The 17,616-nt window shown below is 40.8% G+C and overlaps 1 long non-coding RNA gene, 3 other non-coding genes and 1 pseudogene across 4 annotated transcripts; 3 read left to right on the top strand and 2 right to left on the bottom strand.

The window, feature by feature from the left end:
* Nucleotides 1–855: 855 nt before the first annotated feature.
* trnav-cac (transfer RNA valine (anticodon CAC)) lies at nt 856–928 on the top strand. Its single transcript has one exon. It is a non-coding gene; the product is annotated as a tRNA-Val (tRNA).
* Nucleotides 929–2,813: 1,885 nt separating this feature from the next.
* On the top strand, nt 2,814–2,886 carry trnav-aac (transfer RNA valine (anticodon AAC)). The gene has a single exon. It is a non-coding gene; the product is annotated as a tRNA-Val (tRNA).
* A 2,186-nt stretch (nt 2,887–5,072) lies between these two features.
* Nucleotides 5,073–5,191, bottom strand: LOC116676223 (uncharacterized; annotated as a pseudogene).
* Nucleotides 5,192–5,515: 324 nt separating this feature from the next.
* On the top strand, nt 5,516–5,630 carry LOC116676224 (U5 spliceosomal RNA). Its single transcript, XR_004328616.1, has one exon. It is a non-coding gene; the product is annotated as a U5 spliceosomal RNA (small nuclear RNA).
* A 7,249-nt stretch (nt 5,631–12,879) lies between these two features.
* Nucleotides 12,880–14,124, bottom strand: LOC116676222 (uncharacterized). The gene is made up of 3 exons (XR_004328615.1): nt 14,027–14,124; nt 13,180–13,334; nt 12,880–12,974 (listed from the first exon to the last, which is right to left on the bottom strand). It is a non-coding gene; the product is annotated as an uncharacterized LOC116676222 (long non-coding RNA).
* Between the last annotated feature and the right edge of the window lie 3,492 nt (nt 14,125–17,616).

Genomic DNA, 17,616 nt, shown 5'->3' with positions numbered 1-17,616 from the left:
TATATTTTGGCCATTTCATATTTATTTTACATATTATTCGTTTTATTTTTATGTGTGACCTTGCACTATTGGATTTGGTGTGTTAAAACTGTCATTGTTGTATTATTAAACAAAACATTACATTGACCCATGTTTACGTGTCTCATTAATAAGTGTATGACGTTAAGAGAACAGTAAGATTTCTATAATTGAATGCAAAGGTTTAAGAAATTGTAATGTTACACATACTAAGAAAAATATCATATAAGTGGTTAATAGCATGAGTAAGTCAAGTGCAACCATGTTATCATATATTTTAGTTTTGTTCTGCTTTAGTATTTTTTGTAGTCATACCCTACCTTAAAATGAATAATGTAAGGTATTACTTGACTTAAGATAAAAAATTCTAATAAATACTTATTATCTTTAATACTGCATCACAGACATAGCCCCAACTGGGATTTGAATCTGCGTCCAGATAATAATTATTAAATATACAGGAAAAAAACTCGGCCGGTTCAGCACCTCGGACAGCACTAATAATGCTGCAACTTCATTGGCTGTCAGCGAATGCCACCTATACGCGACAGGCAAGGTCGCGACAGGCGGAGATACTGTACATTATACTAATGAGGAATGCCCAAGCTTAATATTTGGCACATCAAGAAATAGGTGGCGCTATTCCAACATTTAGGCCACAGTCAATGCATGTAAAATATTTAGGTTTACTACATATTTGCTGTCATTCAAATCCATGACAAATCATCTGTGACTAAATCTAGTTTAAAATCTCTATTTTGTAGCATTTTCAACATTTGCAATAAAATAAAAAATGTGCATTTCCCCACAAATATGCAAAATAATTGCATTTCATCAGTTTTTGTAGTGTGGTGGTTATCACATTCGCCTCACACGCGAAAGGTCCCCTGTTCGAAACAGGGCAGAAACACATTACTTTGTTTGTATTGACTTCGCACAATCAAACACTGAAAAGTTAAACTCTCCATAACCTTCACGGAAAAATCTCCCTTACGCAAAATCGTGGCCAAAGTTTCCCCAGTGCAGTAGTTATCACATTCAGAGATTCAGGAATATCCTGTCTAAAATTGATGTTTTCCTGCCGTTTTCTCTGCATTAACTTCCTGTAAAATCCAGAATGGAATTTAAAATCTTTCTTCTCACCTAAAAAGCTCTTCATGTTCAAGCACCATCTTGTCTTAAAGAGCTCATTGTACCTTATTACCCTACCAGAGCACTGCGCTCCAAGAATGCAGGGTTACTTGTGGTTCATAAAGTCTCCAAAAGCCAGATGGGAGCCAGAGTGTTCAGCTATCAAGCTCCTCACCTGTGGAACCAGGTTCCCGTTTGGGTTCAGGAGGCAGACTCCGTCTCCACATTTAAGAGTAGGCTTAAGACTTTCCTCTTGATGAGCTTATAGTTAGTGCTGGCTCAGTTTTTCCTTGCCTCTTTTGCTAGTGATTGCTCTTGTGGGAATTTTCGGGTTTCTGTAAATAACATCACAGAATATGGTCTGGACCTGCTCTTTTATGAAAAGCGCAATGAGATAAGTGTTGTTGTGATTTGGCGCTACATAAATAAAATTGAATTGAATTAAATTACCTGAACCTCAACTTCCTAGCCTCATAGTTGATGTTTTACATTCTTGGATCCTTCTTAGCTTCCTGCCATCTGCCTACGTTCCTGGATCCTGAGGTAGGTGATCATATCATCACTGAAAACCTATCTTTGATAGCAGGATCATTCTCAATCCTTTTGTACAACCTTTTTCTTTCTTTCAGTATATCCACTATAATACATTCTTAAAAAATGCATATCTAAGTCTAAGTCTAAACTAGATTCAGTCTAAGTCTAAGTCTAAGTCTATCTTTTGCTATGGTTAGGCCTCGTATCCAAACTACTCTGGCAGATGTAGTAGTGTCGATGTAGCCTTGGGAAATAATTAGCAGCTGGTAGATAGATCTCCCCATCGGGAAATAAAACCCCAGTCTTCCGTGTGAGAGGCGGAGGCGTACCATCCAAAGTTTCAGTAGTAATGTGGTTTTTGTGTTGGAACAAGTTGCACTGTTTGAAATAAGCTTTGAGATGCAAGAACGTCTTCACTTGGGACAGCAATTGACTTCCAACGCGATGGGAGAAATCCTGAGCTTTGAGATTTGGAGGGGCTGACTTTGATTCCGAATGCTTGACACTGGACTTCAATCTGCCCAGTGGGCGCTGTAGATCACTGTTTGATCAAGCCAACGAACAACATAATCCGGAAAGAGCAGAAAAGGAACTATAAGGTGCCCAGACTTGACACTCTCCCAACTCCTGCGGCGCCTTGTGACGTTTTGTTCATGTCCAGGAGTTGTGCTCTTTCCATCGCTTGAAAATATTCCCATTTCGGATCAGAGTTCTCCTCCCATGCTGAACACAGCTTGAGCCAAGGCCCACTTTCCGGAGTATACCACGCGTTTGCCGGGACTTCCTCGAGGCCTTGTAGCATTGGTTAGCTGTTAGAAAAGTCTCCCCGTCGGGGAAACAAACCCCGATCTTCCGCGTGACAGGCGGAGATACTGTCCATTATACTAACGAGGAATGCCAAGCTAATATTTGGCACATCAAGAAATAGATGGCGCTATTCAAACATTTAGGCCACAGTCAATGCATGTAGAATATTACGTTTACTACATATTTGCTGTCATTCAAATACATGACAAAGTATCTGTGACTGAATCTAGTTTAAAATCTCTATTTTGTAGCATTTGAACATTTGCAGTAAAATAAAAATGGTGCATTTTCCCACAAATATGCCAAATAAATTTGTTTTGTCAGTTTCCGTAGTGTAGTGGTTATCACGTTTGCCTAACATGCAAAAGGTCCCCTGTTCGAAACAGGGCGGAAACACATTTCTTTATTTGTATTGACTTTGCACAATCAAACTCTGCGAAGTTAAACCTCCATAACCTAAACAGAAAAATCCCCCTGACGTGAAATCGTGGCCAGGCCTAGCGAAGTTTCCCCAGTGCAGTAGTCATCACATTCAGAGATTCAGAAATATCCTGTCTAAAATTGATGCAGAAAAACTAGTCCACGCATTTGTTACTTCTAAGCTGGATTACTCCAATTCTTTATTATCAGGCTGCTTAAAAGAGTCCATAAAGATTCTTCAGCTGGTCCAGAATGCTGCAGCACGTGTTCTGATAGGAACCAGGAAAAGAGATCACATCTCTCCGGGTTTAGCTTCTCTGCATTAACTTCCTGTAAAATCCAGAATGGAATTTAAAATCTTTCTTCTCACCTAGAAAGCTCTTCATGTTCAAGCACCATCTTGTCTTAAAGAGCTCAATGTACCTTATTACCCCAACAGAGCACTGCGCTCCCAGAAGGCAGGGTTACTTGTGGTTCTTAAAGTCTCCAAAAGTAGAATGGGAGCCAGAGTGTTCAGCTATCAAGCTCCTCACCTGTGGAACCAGGTTCCCGTTTGGGTTCAGGAGGCAGACTCCATCTCCACATTTTAGAGTAGGCTTAAGACTTTCCTCTTTGATGAAGCTTATAGTTAGTGCTGGCTCAGTTTTTCCTTGCCTCTTTCGCCTAGTGATTGCTCTTGGTGGGAATTTTCGGGTTTCTGTAAATAACATCACAGAATATGGTCTGGACCTGCTCTTTTATGAAAAGCGCAATGCGATAAGTGTTGTTGTGATTTGGCACTATATAAATAAAATTGAATTGAATTAAATTACCTGAAACTCAACTTCCTAGCCTCATAGTTGATGTTTAACATTCTTGGATCCGTCTTAGGTTCCTGCTGTCTGCCTACGTTCCTGGATCCTGAGGTAGGTGATCATATCATCACTGAAAACATATCTTTAATAGCAGGATCATTCTCAATCCTTTTGTGAAACCTTTGTCTTTCTTGGAGTATATCCACTATAATACATTCTTAAAAATTGCATATCTTTTGCTATGGTTAGGCTTCGTATCCAAACTACTCTGGCAGATGTAGTAGTGTCGATGTAGCCTTGGAAAGAATTAGCAGCTGGTAGATAGATCTCTTCATTGGAAATAAAACCCCAGTCTCCGTGTGAGAGGCGGAGGCGACCAGTTTCAGTAGTATTGTGGTATTTGTGTTGGAACAAGTTGCACTGTTTGAAATAAGCTTTGGAAATGCAAGAACGTCTTCAGTTGGGACAGAAATGACTCCAACCCGATGGGAGAAATCCTGAGCTTTGAGATTTGGAGGGGCTGACTTTGATTCCGAATGATTGACAGTGGACTTCATGTCCAGTAGATATGCTTTTTCCATCGCTTGACAATATTCCCATTGAGGGTCAGGAGTTCTCCTCCCATGCTAAATACAGCCTGAGCCAAGGCCCGCTTTCCCCCTCATGATTCACCCCAGTGGAAGCTGTAGACCAATGCCTGATAAAGACAAATGAACCACATAGTCTGCAAAGAGCATAAACGGAATTCTAAGCTGCCCAGACTTGACACTCTCCCAACTCCTGCGGCGCCTTGTGACTTCCAAGATCAGACGAGAGCGGGCACTTTCAGGGTGGTGTGGCCGTAAGCAACCATACAGGGCGAAATCCAGCTATTTCTAGATGTGAAGACCTGAAGGTTCTCAAAACTTGAATAAACAGCTTGGGGTTGAGGAATACTGAACTACATGTAATCCCACTATTAGTTCACGTAAACATTTTGCCGTAGCTTGCTAGTAGTTCAACTACCTTCACCTTGGAATCAAGAAGTTGTATTCCTTTTTGCACTATAATTTACACTTCTGAATTTTCTAGAGTTCTTTGATTTGTTTTGTTCCACATTAATTCATTTATTTATCATTACTGTAATTAATTCTCAATTTTCTTACCTCTGTCTTTACTTAGACTTGGTTGACTTGTTGTCTTCCAGAACTTATGCTGTGGTCAAACTGCAAGTATTTTGAACTCTTACTTGAATTGTTGAACACTGAGATCGTTTATTTTAATTCAAAAGAAGAATGGTGCTTCAAAAAAAGAGTTACGTCCTCTATACAGTTTCCTTGTCAGCTCTGCGTCCAGCAAAGAAGCCACAGTGCCTTAGGCCAACTAAAAAGCTTACAGCACCAGGTATTCCCAGGCGGTCTCCCATCAAAGTACTAAGCCGGCCCAACCCTGCTTAGCTTCCAAGATCAGACGAGAGCAGGCACTTTCAGGGTGGTGTGGTCACAAGTAACTATACATGGCGAAATACAGCTATTTCTAGATGTGAAGACCTGAAGGTTCTAAAAACTTGAATAAACAGCTTGGGGTTGAGGAATACTCAACAACATGTAATCACACTATTAGCTCACGTAAACATTTTGCCGTAGCTTGCTAGTAGTTCAACTACCTTCACCTTGGAATCAAGAAGTTGTATTGCTTTGTGCTCTTTTTGCACTATAATTTACACTTCTGAATTTTCTAGAGTTCTTTGATTTGTGTTGTTCCACATTGATTCATGTATTTCTCCTAAATACTTTCATGTATTTCCATGTTTTTATTTTTCATTGCTGTACTTACTCTGGATTCTCTTCATAACGCACGTCTTTCGCCTTTTACTAAAGACTTCCGTGGAGAGGAACACCTATGAGTTGAAATTATTTTTGGTGGGCTTTGCTGTTTGGCTAAGCCTTTTGTACTTGTGAAAAACAAATATGCTCTCCAAAAGGAAACTCAGATTCTTAAACGTAGCCAAAATGTGACAGCATGGGAATATTGCACGTTGGCAGAAGCTTGACCAAATGGGAAAACCAAAATTGCCGTCTTTAACTACAACTTTTTTTTTTTTTTTATACTTATTTTTTATTAAACATTTCTGAACACAAACAGTGGAGAGGCATCAATACATTCAACTTCATACACAATGTTGGACAAACGTGACCATATTTAGCTGGGTACAAGAGTGGCATTCTCCTTGCGGCTGTAGTCGCTCCATTTTTCCCATTTAACATCAAACTTGTCCTCCTGCAATCTTAGTCTATGTGTGATTTTCTCCATTACGAAAATCTCTTCCACAATGCTCAGCCACTGCTCCACCGTAGGAGGGTCTCGTCTATACCATAATTTTGTGATGGTTTTCCTTGATGCAGAAAGTAATATTTTCAACAGATATTCATCGCCCTTTTGAATTACATCGTGCGTGAGGCATCCCAGGTAGAGTATTTTGCACGATCTGGGTATTCCGTATCCCAGTATGTTTTTCAAGATAAGGCTAACATTATGCCAGTATGTGGTTAGCTTCTGACAAGCCCAGAATATGTGTGTGTGGCCTACATCAGTCTGGCCACAGAGTCTCCAGCATGGCTGTGAACTGGATACCATCCCGGACTTGATCTCTGGTGTTATAAAGAATCTAATCATGTTTTTCCAATTAAACTCCCTCCACACACGGGAGCAGGTGGCCGTGCACTGCATTTTACAATTTTAAACCATTCCTCCTCACTTATGTGCTCCTTCAATTCGTCCTCCCATTTTTTCTTTGATGTACATAGTAGATGTCTTCCTGCCTGCCATCAATCCTGGTATAGTGCTGAAATAACCCGCAATTTATTCCCTCATAGGCCTTATGAAATATCTCTATTATTCCACTTACATTGGTTTTTATCTCTTTCTCATAATAATCTTTTATTTGCAGGTATCTATACTGGTCTTGAACCTCCAGTCCATATCTTCCCTTCAAGCTATTAAAGCTCAACAGATTGCCCTTTTCAGTCATTTACACATTGCTGTGGCACCTTTATCTGCCATTGTTTGAAACCTGTATCATAAATACCTGGTTTAAACCTCGGGTCCAAGCAAACCAGCTCAAACTCTTTGTTTCTTTCTCTAGATTGTAATTATCAATCACTGTGTTCCATATTTCAATCATAGTTTTAGTTATTGAATCTAGCTTATCGCTTAGTTTGCCTAAGAGTGTTTTATGTGCTATTTAATTTTTAACTTCTATGTCTTTTCTACTTATTTCCATATTTTTCCATTTTGAAACATAGTCATCATTGCACCAACATACCAGGGGTCGAATTTGTGCGGCCCAGAAATATTCTTTCAGGGCTGGTAAACCCAGGCCTCCTTTATCTTTTGGGAGCTGAAGTGTTTTATATCTAACCCTAGGTTTCTTCCCGTTCCATATAAACCTAGAAATCCATCTGTCCCATTCTACAAATTGTTTTTGCGGGATAATCAGTGGCAGGGACTGAAACAGGTACAACAGTCGTGGTAAAATATTTATTTTAATTATCTCCACTCTAGAGCTAAGATCCAAGCCAATGTCCATAACTACAACTTTTTTGTGCTTCCCCATGAAGCGCTTGGACGGGGGTGCTAAGCAGCAGCTGTTATGTCCATTTAAAATTACTGGACCGTGACAACTGAGAACCGTCCGGGGAGGTCGCATCTGACAGCATAGAGGTGGTGGTCATTGCTTCTCGGCCTTTTGGCTAAGACTGCGATCGCCTCCCATGTCTGGACAAAACTCTTGCCTGTTTGTGGCCTAGTTAAATTTGTCTTGCGGAGTGGCACAGAGTTCAGTTTTGGGCCCTATTTTGTTCTTACTGTACATTTTGCCACTTGGTCAAATTATCCGCTGTTTCAAAGATGTATCGTACCACTTCTACGCTGACAATGTTCAGCTGTATTGTTCTTTTAATGATGCTGAATTTCACCGTTTGCCTCTGTTTCTAGAGTGTGTGTCCTCCATCAAAGACTGGCTAGCCACAAACTATTTACAGATAAATTCAAACAAGACTGAAACGCTGATTTTTGCCCCAAACCATAAGATCCCGCTTATCAAACAGCAGCTTGGCTCCCTGGGCCTTTCTGTCAAATCCAGCCTCAGAAACCTGGGGGTTGTGTTTGACCAGGCCATGTCCCTGGAGACACACTCAAAACAGCTTGTTCGAAATTGTTTTTTTCACCTTAGGAACATCTCTAAAATTCGCAAAATGTTGTCAAAGAAGGATCTGGAAATGATAATTCATGCTTTCATATCAACAAGACTCGACTACTGCAACGCTGTTTTTACCTGTTTGAATAAGTCTGCTTTAAACAAATTGCAAATTGTTCAAAATTCTGCTGCCAGACTTCTAACAGGTGCCCCTCGAAGGTCTCATATTACCCCTGTCTTGTTGGACCTCCACTGGCTCCCTGTAAAATTCAGGATTGATTTTAAGATTTTAGTGCTGACTTTCAGAGCCTTAAACGGTCAGGCCCCACATTACATCCTGGACCTTTTGAAGCCGTATTCCCCTGACCGCATTCTTCGGTCTTCTGGCCAGAACCTGCTTGCGGTCCCTAAGACCCGTTATAAGACCCGAGGGGACATGTCATTTCAGTCTGTTGCTCCCAGACTGTGGAACGCCCTGCCCCTGTCCTTGCGTCTTGCAGACACTGTCGTCTCTTTTAAAAAAGATCTGAAAACATGTCTGTTTAAGAAGGCTTTTGGTTGATGGATTTTTGCTAGTGTCATTTTAATTTTATATATTTATATACATTTTATACTGCTTGTTTTTACTTACTCTTTTGTACAGCACTTTGTGATTTTTATCTGAGAAAAGCGCTTTATAAATAAACTTTACTTACTTACTTACTTACTTACTAGTTTTGTAGCGGGTTTTTGGAGGATATTGTACTCATTCTTTGTGAACAAATTTCAACTTGGTTGTAGTTGAAATACTTTCACTGAGGAAGTCATTGGTCCAGAGGACTGCTTACTACTCTGTGGGGATTACAACATCGACCAGCCCAAACAAGAAAGGTAAGTGCGTTTTAGTATTTATTAAGCAAGCTTTATTTTGCTATTTTAGATCAGTGTTTTACCTTATTTTTAGCTTACTTGTTGTTTTTTAGACTGTTTTAGGCGTTTTAGCTTCTTTTATCCCATTTATAGTGTGGTGCCTCCACCATGTCGGCCAACCATGCCGGCATGCGGAGGCACCACAGTGTGCGATTTACATTTAACAAAAATGAACCCCTTGCGATATCAAGGCTTGACTTCTCCAGGAGGCTAGTCCAGAAAATCTTGAAATTCAACCCAAAAGACATAAACTGTATCTTGACTTTGCCTTTTAATAAAGGTTTTGATATAAGCTTTTGTTCCGCTGCCGTGCTGAGAGAATTTTGGATACGTTTCGAAAATGCAAAACACCAGTTTACTGCATTTAATGTTGAGAAACTGACTGACAATGCAGCTAAAACTGTAATTGTCAGAATGTTCAATGAAACCGTAAATACAGATGACATTTGTTTATGGCTGGGCAGATTTTGCACTTTGAAAGGCCAGGCTACCAAGGTGAGAGATGAGGATGGCATTTGGAATTGTGCTTGGAGGGTCCCCATCCAACAATGGCAGGACCCCAAGGCTTCCAGGGCCTGAAACATCTGCCATCCATGATAGTTCTGGGAAACAAAAGGGGCTACATCCACTACCAGGGCCAGCCCAAACTCTGCCGCAAGTGTGGTGAGAATGGGCACCTGGCAGAAGCGTGCCAGCAGATTATTTGTGGCAAATGTAGAGAAATTGGGCATACCTTCATGGAATGCACCAATGGCAGGAAGTGCAATCTCTGTGGAGAAACAAACCACCTCTTCAGAGATTGCCCAAAGTCATTTGCCAACAAATAAAGAATCAGAATCAGCTTTATTCAGAATAATCAGAATCAGCAAAAAGAACGGAGAAGGAACAAAATGGCTGACAAGATGAATTGTTTGGAGAGCTGTTTGGGCTGGAAAATTCAAATCTCCCGCCAAATCCTGTGATTGGAGGAGAAGGATCAGGGGAGGCGGGAGAAGGGGAGGGGCCTGCAATTGCCCCACCAGTGGTGAACAGGGAGGAAGTGGTGGCAATGCAGGCAGAAGGCGGAGCTAGCCCAGTGGCTGGCTCAGAACAGGAAACTGACCAGTCACAGGGTGATAGTGAGGATGTCCCCCTCCCCAATGCCCAGCCAGGCAAGAGGCTAATTTCAGAATTGTCTTCTGAGTCTCCTGGAGTCTCGGAAAAGAGGGGAAGAGCTGGGACTGACTCAGACAGTTCATCTGTGGAGGGGCCCAGAGTCTTCCCCTCCGATTCACCCAATGAAGTCTCCTTCCTAAGCATAGCTCTGCAATCAACCCCTAAGGTCTCTAAGCTCAACGCAACCCTGCGTCAGAGGCCAACTCCCAGAGTCCGAAAGGGAAATGGAGTTCAACCCCGTCCTCTCTCACCTGTGAGAATGAAGGAAGAGCTCCATTCACAAGAAATTCAATAATTGTTGTTTTAAATATTTGAAGTCCCTCCCTTCTGTCTTTAAGATGTCATACTTGTATTCTTAACCATACTCATGGCACTCACTTCTCAACTATCAATGTGAGAGCGTCAAGTCGAGAGTTAGAGCCCAGACGGTTTTATCCTTTCTTAACTCTTTAAGTCAGATGTGTTTTTATTACAGGAATGTGGCCTTCCATTTTTAAAGCACTACAGGGAATGGGAGAGTTATGGCCACAAACGTCACTATGGAGCGGGTCAAATGAAAACAAGAGTGATGGAGTGGCCATTTTAATAAAAAACCCTCTAGTCTTGGTAAAGGGCAGCACTGTGATGAGGGATGGTCGGGCACTTTTAAAGGGGTGATAGAATGCAAAACCGATTTTACCCTGTCATATGTGAATACCGACAGTTTGGTGGGTAAATAGGACATACAAAGAAGCTTTAAATCCCATTGACATGCCTTTCCTCTGAAAATCCCACATTTTGAATCTGCCGCTGAAAACGGGCGAATCTCAACAAAGCCAAAAGATGACGTCAGGATCTCAGAACCATTAGCTTTGTCACGCCCATTACCGTATAAGGAGAACGGTCCAGCCCCAACATCTACACACAGGCCACTGACCTGAGACCAGCTCCTAATGGAGCTAGCGTTAGCTCAGTTAGATGTCCGACTGAGAACGCTGCTTGTGTACTCTGACGGGATTTACTAAGAAGAAAGTTTGGAATATTTCCCAGGATAATGACAATGAACCAGGGTCGTAAATGCAGAGTTCCAGGCTGTACAAGGAACGGTGACACTTCTCATAGCCTTCCCAAGGAAGCAACCACTTGACGGGCTCGGCTGCTGTTTATAAGGAGATCCCAGGGAACGTTTTCACCAAAGACAGTTTTCAAAACTTTGGACAATTTAAAGCAGGATTTGCTAAGCTGCTGTTGCTGTTCCGACTGTCTGGTCATCCCAACCACAAGCTGTAAGTAGGATTTCGTCATTAACAGTAACATTGGCAATGCTAAGGTATCCTGTAGCTAGCATAGGCTGAATGTGTGTTGATAACTGTAATGGCAAAGGGGCTAACGTTTCATTTTCCTAACTGTTCCATTCGAATAAATACCCCGTGTTGTCATGTAGCTCCATCTATAGTTCACCATGCATGTTTGTCCACTTTGTCAGGTTCATTTTTATTGTATTTCAGCAAGAAAGCTAACTGCAGCTGAGTAGAATCATGATCGTTTGGTTGCTAGCTAGCGCTAAGCTGTAACGTTACTCAGCTAGCTAGCTAGCTCTGTTATCCCGTTGCTTCGACAACAGAACTGGAAACGTTATCATTTCATATGATATCTAGTCAATCTCGTGAAAACAGTGTGTATATAGACTGCAATGTATTGATTTGCAGTTTTTTTTATTTCAGAGCAACGCTATGTCACAAGGACAAGACGCGAAAGATGCAGCTTGCCAAACAGATGCTCCGAGTGTGTCATCTCGGGGACACAACTGTCTCATAAGACATCAAGACCGCACATATCATACAAGGTAACCTTTCTAATTATTCTTACAAACCAGACGTCTTATAGTGTTTGTGTAGCATTGTGACTGGGTAGCATTTAGCAGAGCAGTGTTATCTAATGTTATCATGATGAGTGAGTGACTTTTATCAAATATGTGAGCCATTACCAACACATTAGTGAATTATTTAAAGTAGGAATAGAACTATTCATCTGGATTATCACTGATTGGTCTGATCTCAATCAATTGCATTTCCTTTTGTGGGGGGGGGGGGGGCTGGTGAAAATAATTTGGACAATAGGCAGGAATGTGTTTGTATACAACAGGTATGACTGAATGCTAGATTGTGTGTTGACGATGCCTTTTGCAGGTATGTACACGCCCTATGAACTTTGTCATTCAACAAAACAAGTCTTTAGAAAAGGCAAATGTGAATGGGGGACAAATTGTCTGCAGAAACTGGTTTTGTTCAGTGAAGGAGTGAGACACAAACATGGTCTAGAGACATCAAGCCTAATGGCCGGCCATATAAATGTAAATCATTTCAGATTTAAGCTGCTCCCACTGTAAGACACTTGTAACAACACTGGTTAGAGTCCTGCTTTGGCACAGCTTAGAGGTTTAGCAACTGCTTTTGCTATGAGTCAACTGGAGTATTTTGCTTGGTGTGTGTAAAAGGTAATACAGTTATGTTACAATATTTATGTTTTTGTTTGATTGTATCTTGCAGCCACAACGGAAGACAGCCAAGGGGAAACTAATGTACAGACGTCTGTTCCCAAAGGCCAACAGGGGAGGTTACACCGTCAAAGAAGTGAAGACAGAGACAAAAGTTTGTAAGTTTAAATATTTTTTTATTACAAACAAAAAATACTAAATTGCATCTTATCGGCACTCAAAATAACTTTTCACACACTGCAAACAACAAATCTGAATGTGCAATGATATAGGTGCTAAAATGACTTTTCACACACAACAGGCTATGTCTTAGACCTGATGCGACTGGTGTTTGAGGAGATCATCCACGACCCCCTTCCTTATCTGGAAGCAGTCCTGTGCCCCAGGACCTGTGTGCTCAGCTCGACAGGCACCCAACCCGACATACTGCCCTGAAACATCCAGAAACTCCCTCCACGCTGCACGACACAAGAGGGGTCACGGCACGGACACTTCTACCAAGAAAACCCAGCACCAGCTCACAAAAGTCCTATAAGCCCTGTGTCTGCATTGCCTACAAAGAGAACAGGGTGTAGTGGACAATCACATTTTTTAGATTTAAGAGTAATGATGATTGTTTTGAAACAAAATAAAGTAATTTTGTTGTCTTGATAATACTGTGTTTTTGTAATAATGCTGAATCAATAATCAATGCGTATTGTTATAAACATTTTATTTAGATACTTGAACTGCTAACAGTGGTATCAAATTGGCTTCACCTTTCCATCCATCTGATTCTCAACTGGCCATGGTCAACTCTGTAAATATTCATTGCATTTTGCAAAGAATATATATTGAGGCACGGATGAAGGCCAGGATGGTGAGCCATACAGGTTATCTCCTCAGGAATCTAGGTCATTCTTATTCTTCTGACCTGTAAAAACAAACATAATGAGCCTGTTGTTATTTCATAATGTTGAATGAGCAGAAAGCATAAAGTAGCTTGAGTTAATGTATCTCTAGTTTTATTTAACTGAGGTATTTATTGGCAACATATTTTCTCTCTCTGGGGCATGTGTGCACAGTTTCCACAAGAACACCTGCCAAGGTAAGATACTACATTAGATTACTACATGTTAAGAAGGTAATAATCTCATAGTCAGATGATCTAATCTGCATGATAGTAGTTCCAAGATAACATTAGACGTAGCATACAAACTGAACAGAAAAAGGCTCCTGTCCAGCTAATGGACGTCCTGTTGTAAGATAACATTACTTCTGGGTGGTAAAGAATGTACGTAACTCATAATCACAATCAATCACTATTCAGCAGGAGAGTATACGGTAACAAATGTTACAAGGTGACTAAGAGACTTTCGTTGAGAGCAGCTCTATGAACTGGCCACTAACTTTTCTGCCAACTGGACATCTTGACTGAAATTGCGAGGGTACAAGTTGTAAATATTTGTCCATGTGCAAATAATAAGTTATGTTGCTTACAATACTAAAAACAAGGCTAATACAAAGTTATTCTTAGGCTACAACACTGAAGTGGGAGTATTACACTAGTGTGACAAAAACCTCTAATGTTGAAAAAGCAAGTAAATGCTAAATGACAAAACTTACCAGTCTGAAGAAGTCATTTCCAATTTACTGGCAGGTTGCTCCTCGATGTCAGATCCTTCCTCTGATTCAGGCTCAAACAGATACGGTAACCATGCTATCGCCACCTTGGATGTTTTAGTCATGTTTGTGTGCCGCAGCAAAGCTCGTTGCACACCAACCAATCAGCGCGCAGCTTATTTAAATATTCATGAGCAGACCATATAAGGCAGAAAGCTCTCGTTTCAAGCCAGGTCAATTTAGCAGGGTGGTGTGAGGGCCAAAAGAACAGCTAAAACAACATTTTTAGCCCAACAAATGTTACATACCCTATCAGGAGACCTCAAAGAACAGCGTGATATACTCTATACAACCATTCTATCACCCCTTTAAATCAAACTCGCGAAAACAATAGTGACAAGTAGGCTAATGCATGTTAATAAAAATAAAGCAGAGCACATGCAGAAGACAACGCAATAACTGTTAAACACGTTTATTTCGGATCAGAGCTGCAGCTGATTTGACACATGAGACTCCAGGATTAATCTTAGCCTGGTTGTTAGCCTGCTCTGGACCAGGCTAGCCGCAAAGAATAAATCTCCATGGTTACTTGGCTGGGCTTAATTCAATCTGGTTTCGTGCAACCGAGTCCAAGCTAAATTCATCCAGGATAACTTGAATATCCCGGCTTGATGCCTTATCCTAGTTTCGTGCAACAGGCCCCTGGTTGTTAATGTAATTGGAAGGAGCTCCAAATTTGACAGTATTGACTGGAAGTGATAGGCTTTGAGTTACATGGGGGATACACACTTTGCATTCAGTCTCGTAATCACCATAAAAATTAGGTATCACTGAAATTTGAACTTGTGTTGCTGCAGTCAAAGTATACAGTGCTCATCCTGAATGGGCCAGTATAGTGCATCAGAATTGCTTGTTGAATGGTCTATTAACTTTGGAACCCCTCTTTCCCCACAGCTTTCAACTGTCAGACATGGGTGGGGGAGTGGCACTGTGTCAAACCCTTTCTGTGTAAAAACAACTAAAGAAGTCTCTTGGATAAGAGACAAAACTTCTGCGGAGGACCTTTTACCAAGTCCAATGTCCCTTGGCCCAGTTGTACACTTTTGGGTAATAGCATGGATCAAGAACCAAAACGGACACATCTGGACTCATTGTGGGAATTGTACGGCATATATGACACATTTAGACCATGAAGACAGTTATCAGTTTATTTCCCATCTGGCAGGTTTATTTGTGGATTCAGTTGGACATTTTGAAGATAATTGCACAATGTTGACCCAATTGTCAGTCTATTTCCCATCTGGCAGGGACATTTCTGGATTCAGGTGGACATTGTGGACAGAAACATTGGTGGATCTTGATTCCCACCATAGGATTTGGTCTGTATTGCACATTCCCTTCACATCCCGTGCAATTTATTGCCAATGTCAAGCACATTGCCACACTGGTGACTTTCTTCCATGTCTCCATGTCTCCATATATTTGGGCTGACAGTTGAGAAACCTTCCCTTGTTAACTATGACATGGATGACTGAGAACCTACTATATCATGACATGTTTCATTCACTATATTATAATTTTGAGACAGGTCCTACTGAACATTTGTTGGATCAGTCAGGATGGCCGAGCGGTCCAAGGCGCTGCGTTCAGGTTGCAGTCTCCACTGGAGGCGTGGGTTCAAATCCCACTTCTGACAACTAGTGTTTTCATCTGGAACTAATGTCTGAGTTTGATATTTTTTTACACAGAAAGGTTTGGACACAGTGCATGTGTTGTCAACACATGTAAAGTTACTGACTGTGATTTAACTGAGGGATTCGGTGAAAGTTATCTTTTGTTTTGTAAAACTTTGGGTTGTGTACAAAACAGGAGAAAAGGGTTCTTTGTTGCATCCAGGTTGTTATGTATAACAGATAAAAAGCGCAAATTGACATCATTCCATCCAGTACGGGCAAGATGGGGTTGACAGATAGATTTTAAAATCCACACAAATAAACAGTCAACATAGCTGTTTGCAGGATTTCCGTAAAATTTACGGAGATTAAACTGGGCCGTATAGTGGAGACAGGTCCTACTGATCAGCTGTTGGATCAGTCAGGATGGCCGGGCAGTCCAAGGCGCTGCCTTCGTGTCCCAGTCTCCATTGGAGGCGTGGGTTCAAATCCCACTTCTGACAATTAGTGTTTTCATCTGGAACTAATGTCTGAGACATGATATTGGAATAAAGAACTTAGCAATTCTTTGTATTTAAGCGGAAATGAATGTGCGCAAAAAACTCAATGGTAAGTACAGCATTTTGTGAGCATCTTTATTGTCAACACATGTGAAGTTACCATGTGTTTGTACACAGTAGACATATCTACTGCTGTATTCACTGTCTGTGCCAGTCCTTCAAAACCTGTTCTTAACATCCTCTGAAAAATTAGCTAACTAAATGACTTAAGTTGGCCAATAATTGTTTTTTTTTTCATCTTCATTGTGATTGTTGTGTGCCTTTAGTAGCACCCATGTGGATATTATGAAAGAAACTGTCTAGCAAACCCTTGCAACACTTTTAAAGGTTCCATGTGTAATGGTTAGCACTCTGGACTCTGAATCCAGTGATCTGAGTTCAAATCTCAGTGGAACCTGATTTAAGTTGGATGTCTGCATTAGCTTAAGTTAACTGTAATGTCTTGTTTGTGTTGTAGTATCCATAGAGATTTGTGGTGTAGTATGGAACCATTGTCCTGACTTTTATGTATTATGAAACTATTGCCACCTGTCTTGCCAGGACTCCCTGGAAGAAGAGTTACTGTAGCTCAGTGGGATTGTACCTGGTTAAATAAAGGTTAAATAAAAATAAAAATAAATCTGTAATATGTCCAAACATCCCTGTCTTCATTATTGACATACTGGAAGTCGCCATGTTTAATTGATGCTCTCCAGTTATTGTTGTTTGGTAGATTAACATTATATTTTCCTACTTTGGGGACTTTCATTTCATTTTCATTTTCTATTCCCTGGTTGTATTTTCTGTGACTGCATGTGGTTTTAAATCTGTTGGAGTTTCTTCAGACTAAAGCAAAGACACTGATGATGTCATCCAAAAGAATCATAAAGGACAGCAACCTGTTTCCAGAGGACACTAAAGAATGATGGAGCAACAGGAAACAGAGCAGCTCAAATAGCAAACAGCTGATTTATTCATCTGACTCGTAGGATAACGCCAATGATTGACTTGTTTTAAATGTCTGGGAATGTGGAACAGCTCCATGCTGACTACCTGAAATAAAACAAGGCCACATGCTGATTATTGGGGACTTGATTTGATGGATTTATTCTTCCTGTTGTGTCTCTGTTTAAACTCCTAATTTAAAGGTAAAGTCAGCATCCACTAAAGGTTGTATTGTTGCTGCTGACAGACTAAGATTATTATTCTAAGTGTGTGACAACATTATGGGATGGATCCCTACAGAGATAGACCTTTTAGTTAAAGAGGAACATCCTTTGAGTTTGGATCCTTTAGTTTCCAACCAGTGGTGATTGTAGGAACAGTGGAAAGATGAACCAAGATGGCTTGTCATATTTTGTTTTTTTCTATTGACTATAGT

The sequence above is a fragment of the Etheostoma spectabile genome, unplaced genomic scaffold, assembly GCF_008692095.1.
Source record: "Etheostoma spectabile isolate EspeVRDwgs_2016 unplaced genomic scaffold, UIUC_Espe_1.0 scaffold00002874, whole genome shotgun sequence".
In the NCBI taxonomy this organism is placed as follows: domain Eukaryota; kingdom Metazoa; phylum Chordata; class Actinopteri; order Perciformes; family Percidae; genus Etheostoma; species Etheostoma spectabile.
This window is presented reverse-complemented; position numbering and strand designations above follow the sequence as displayed.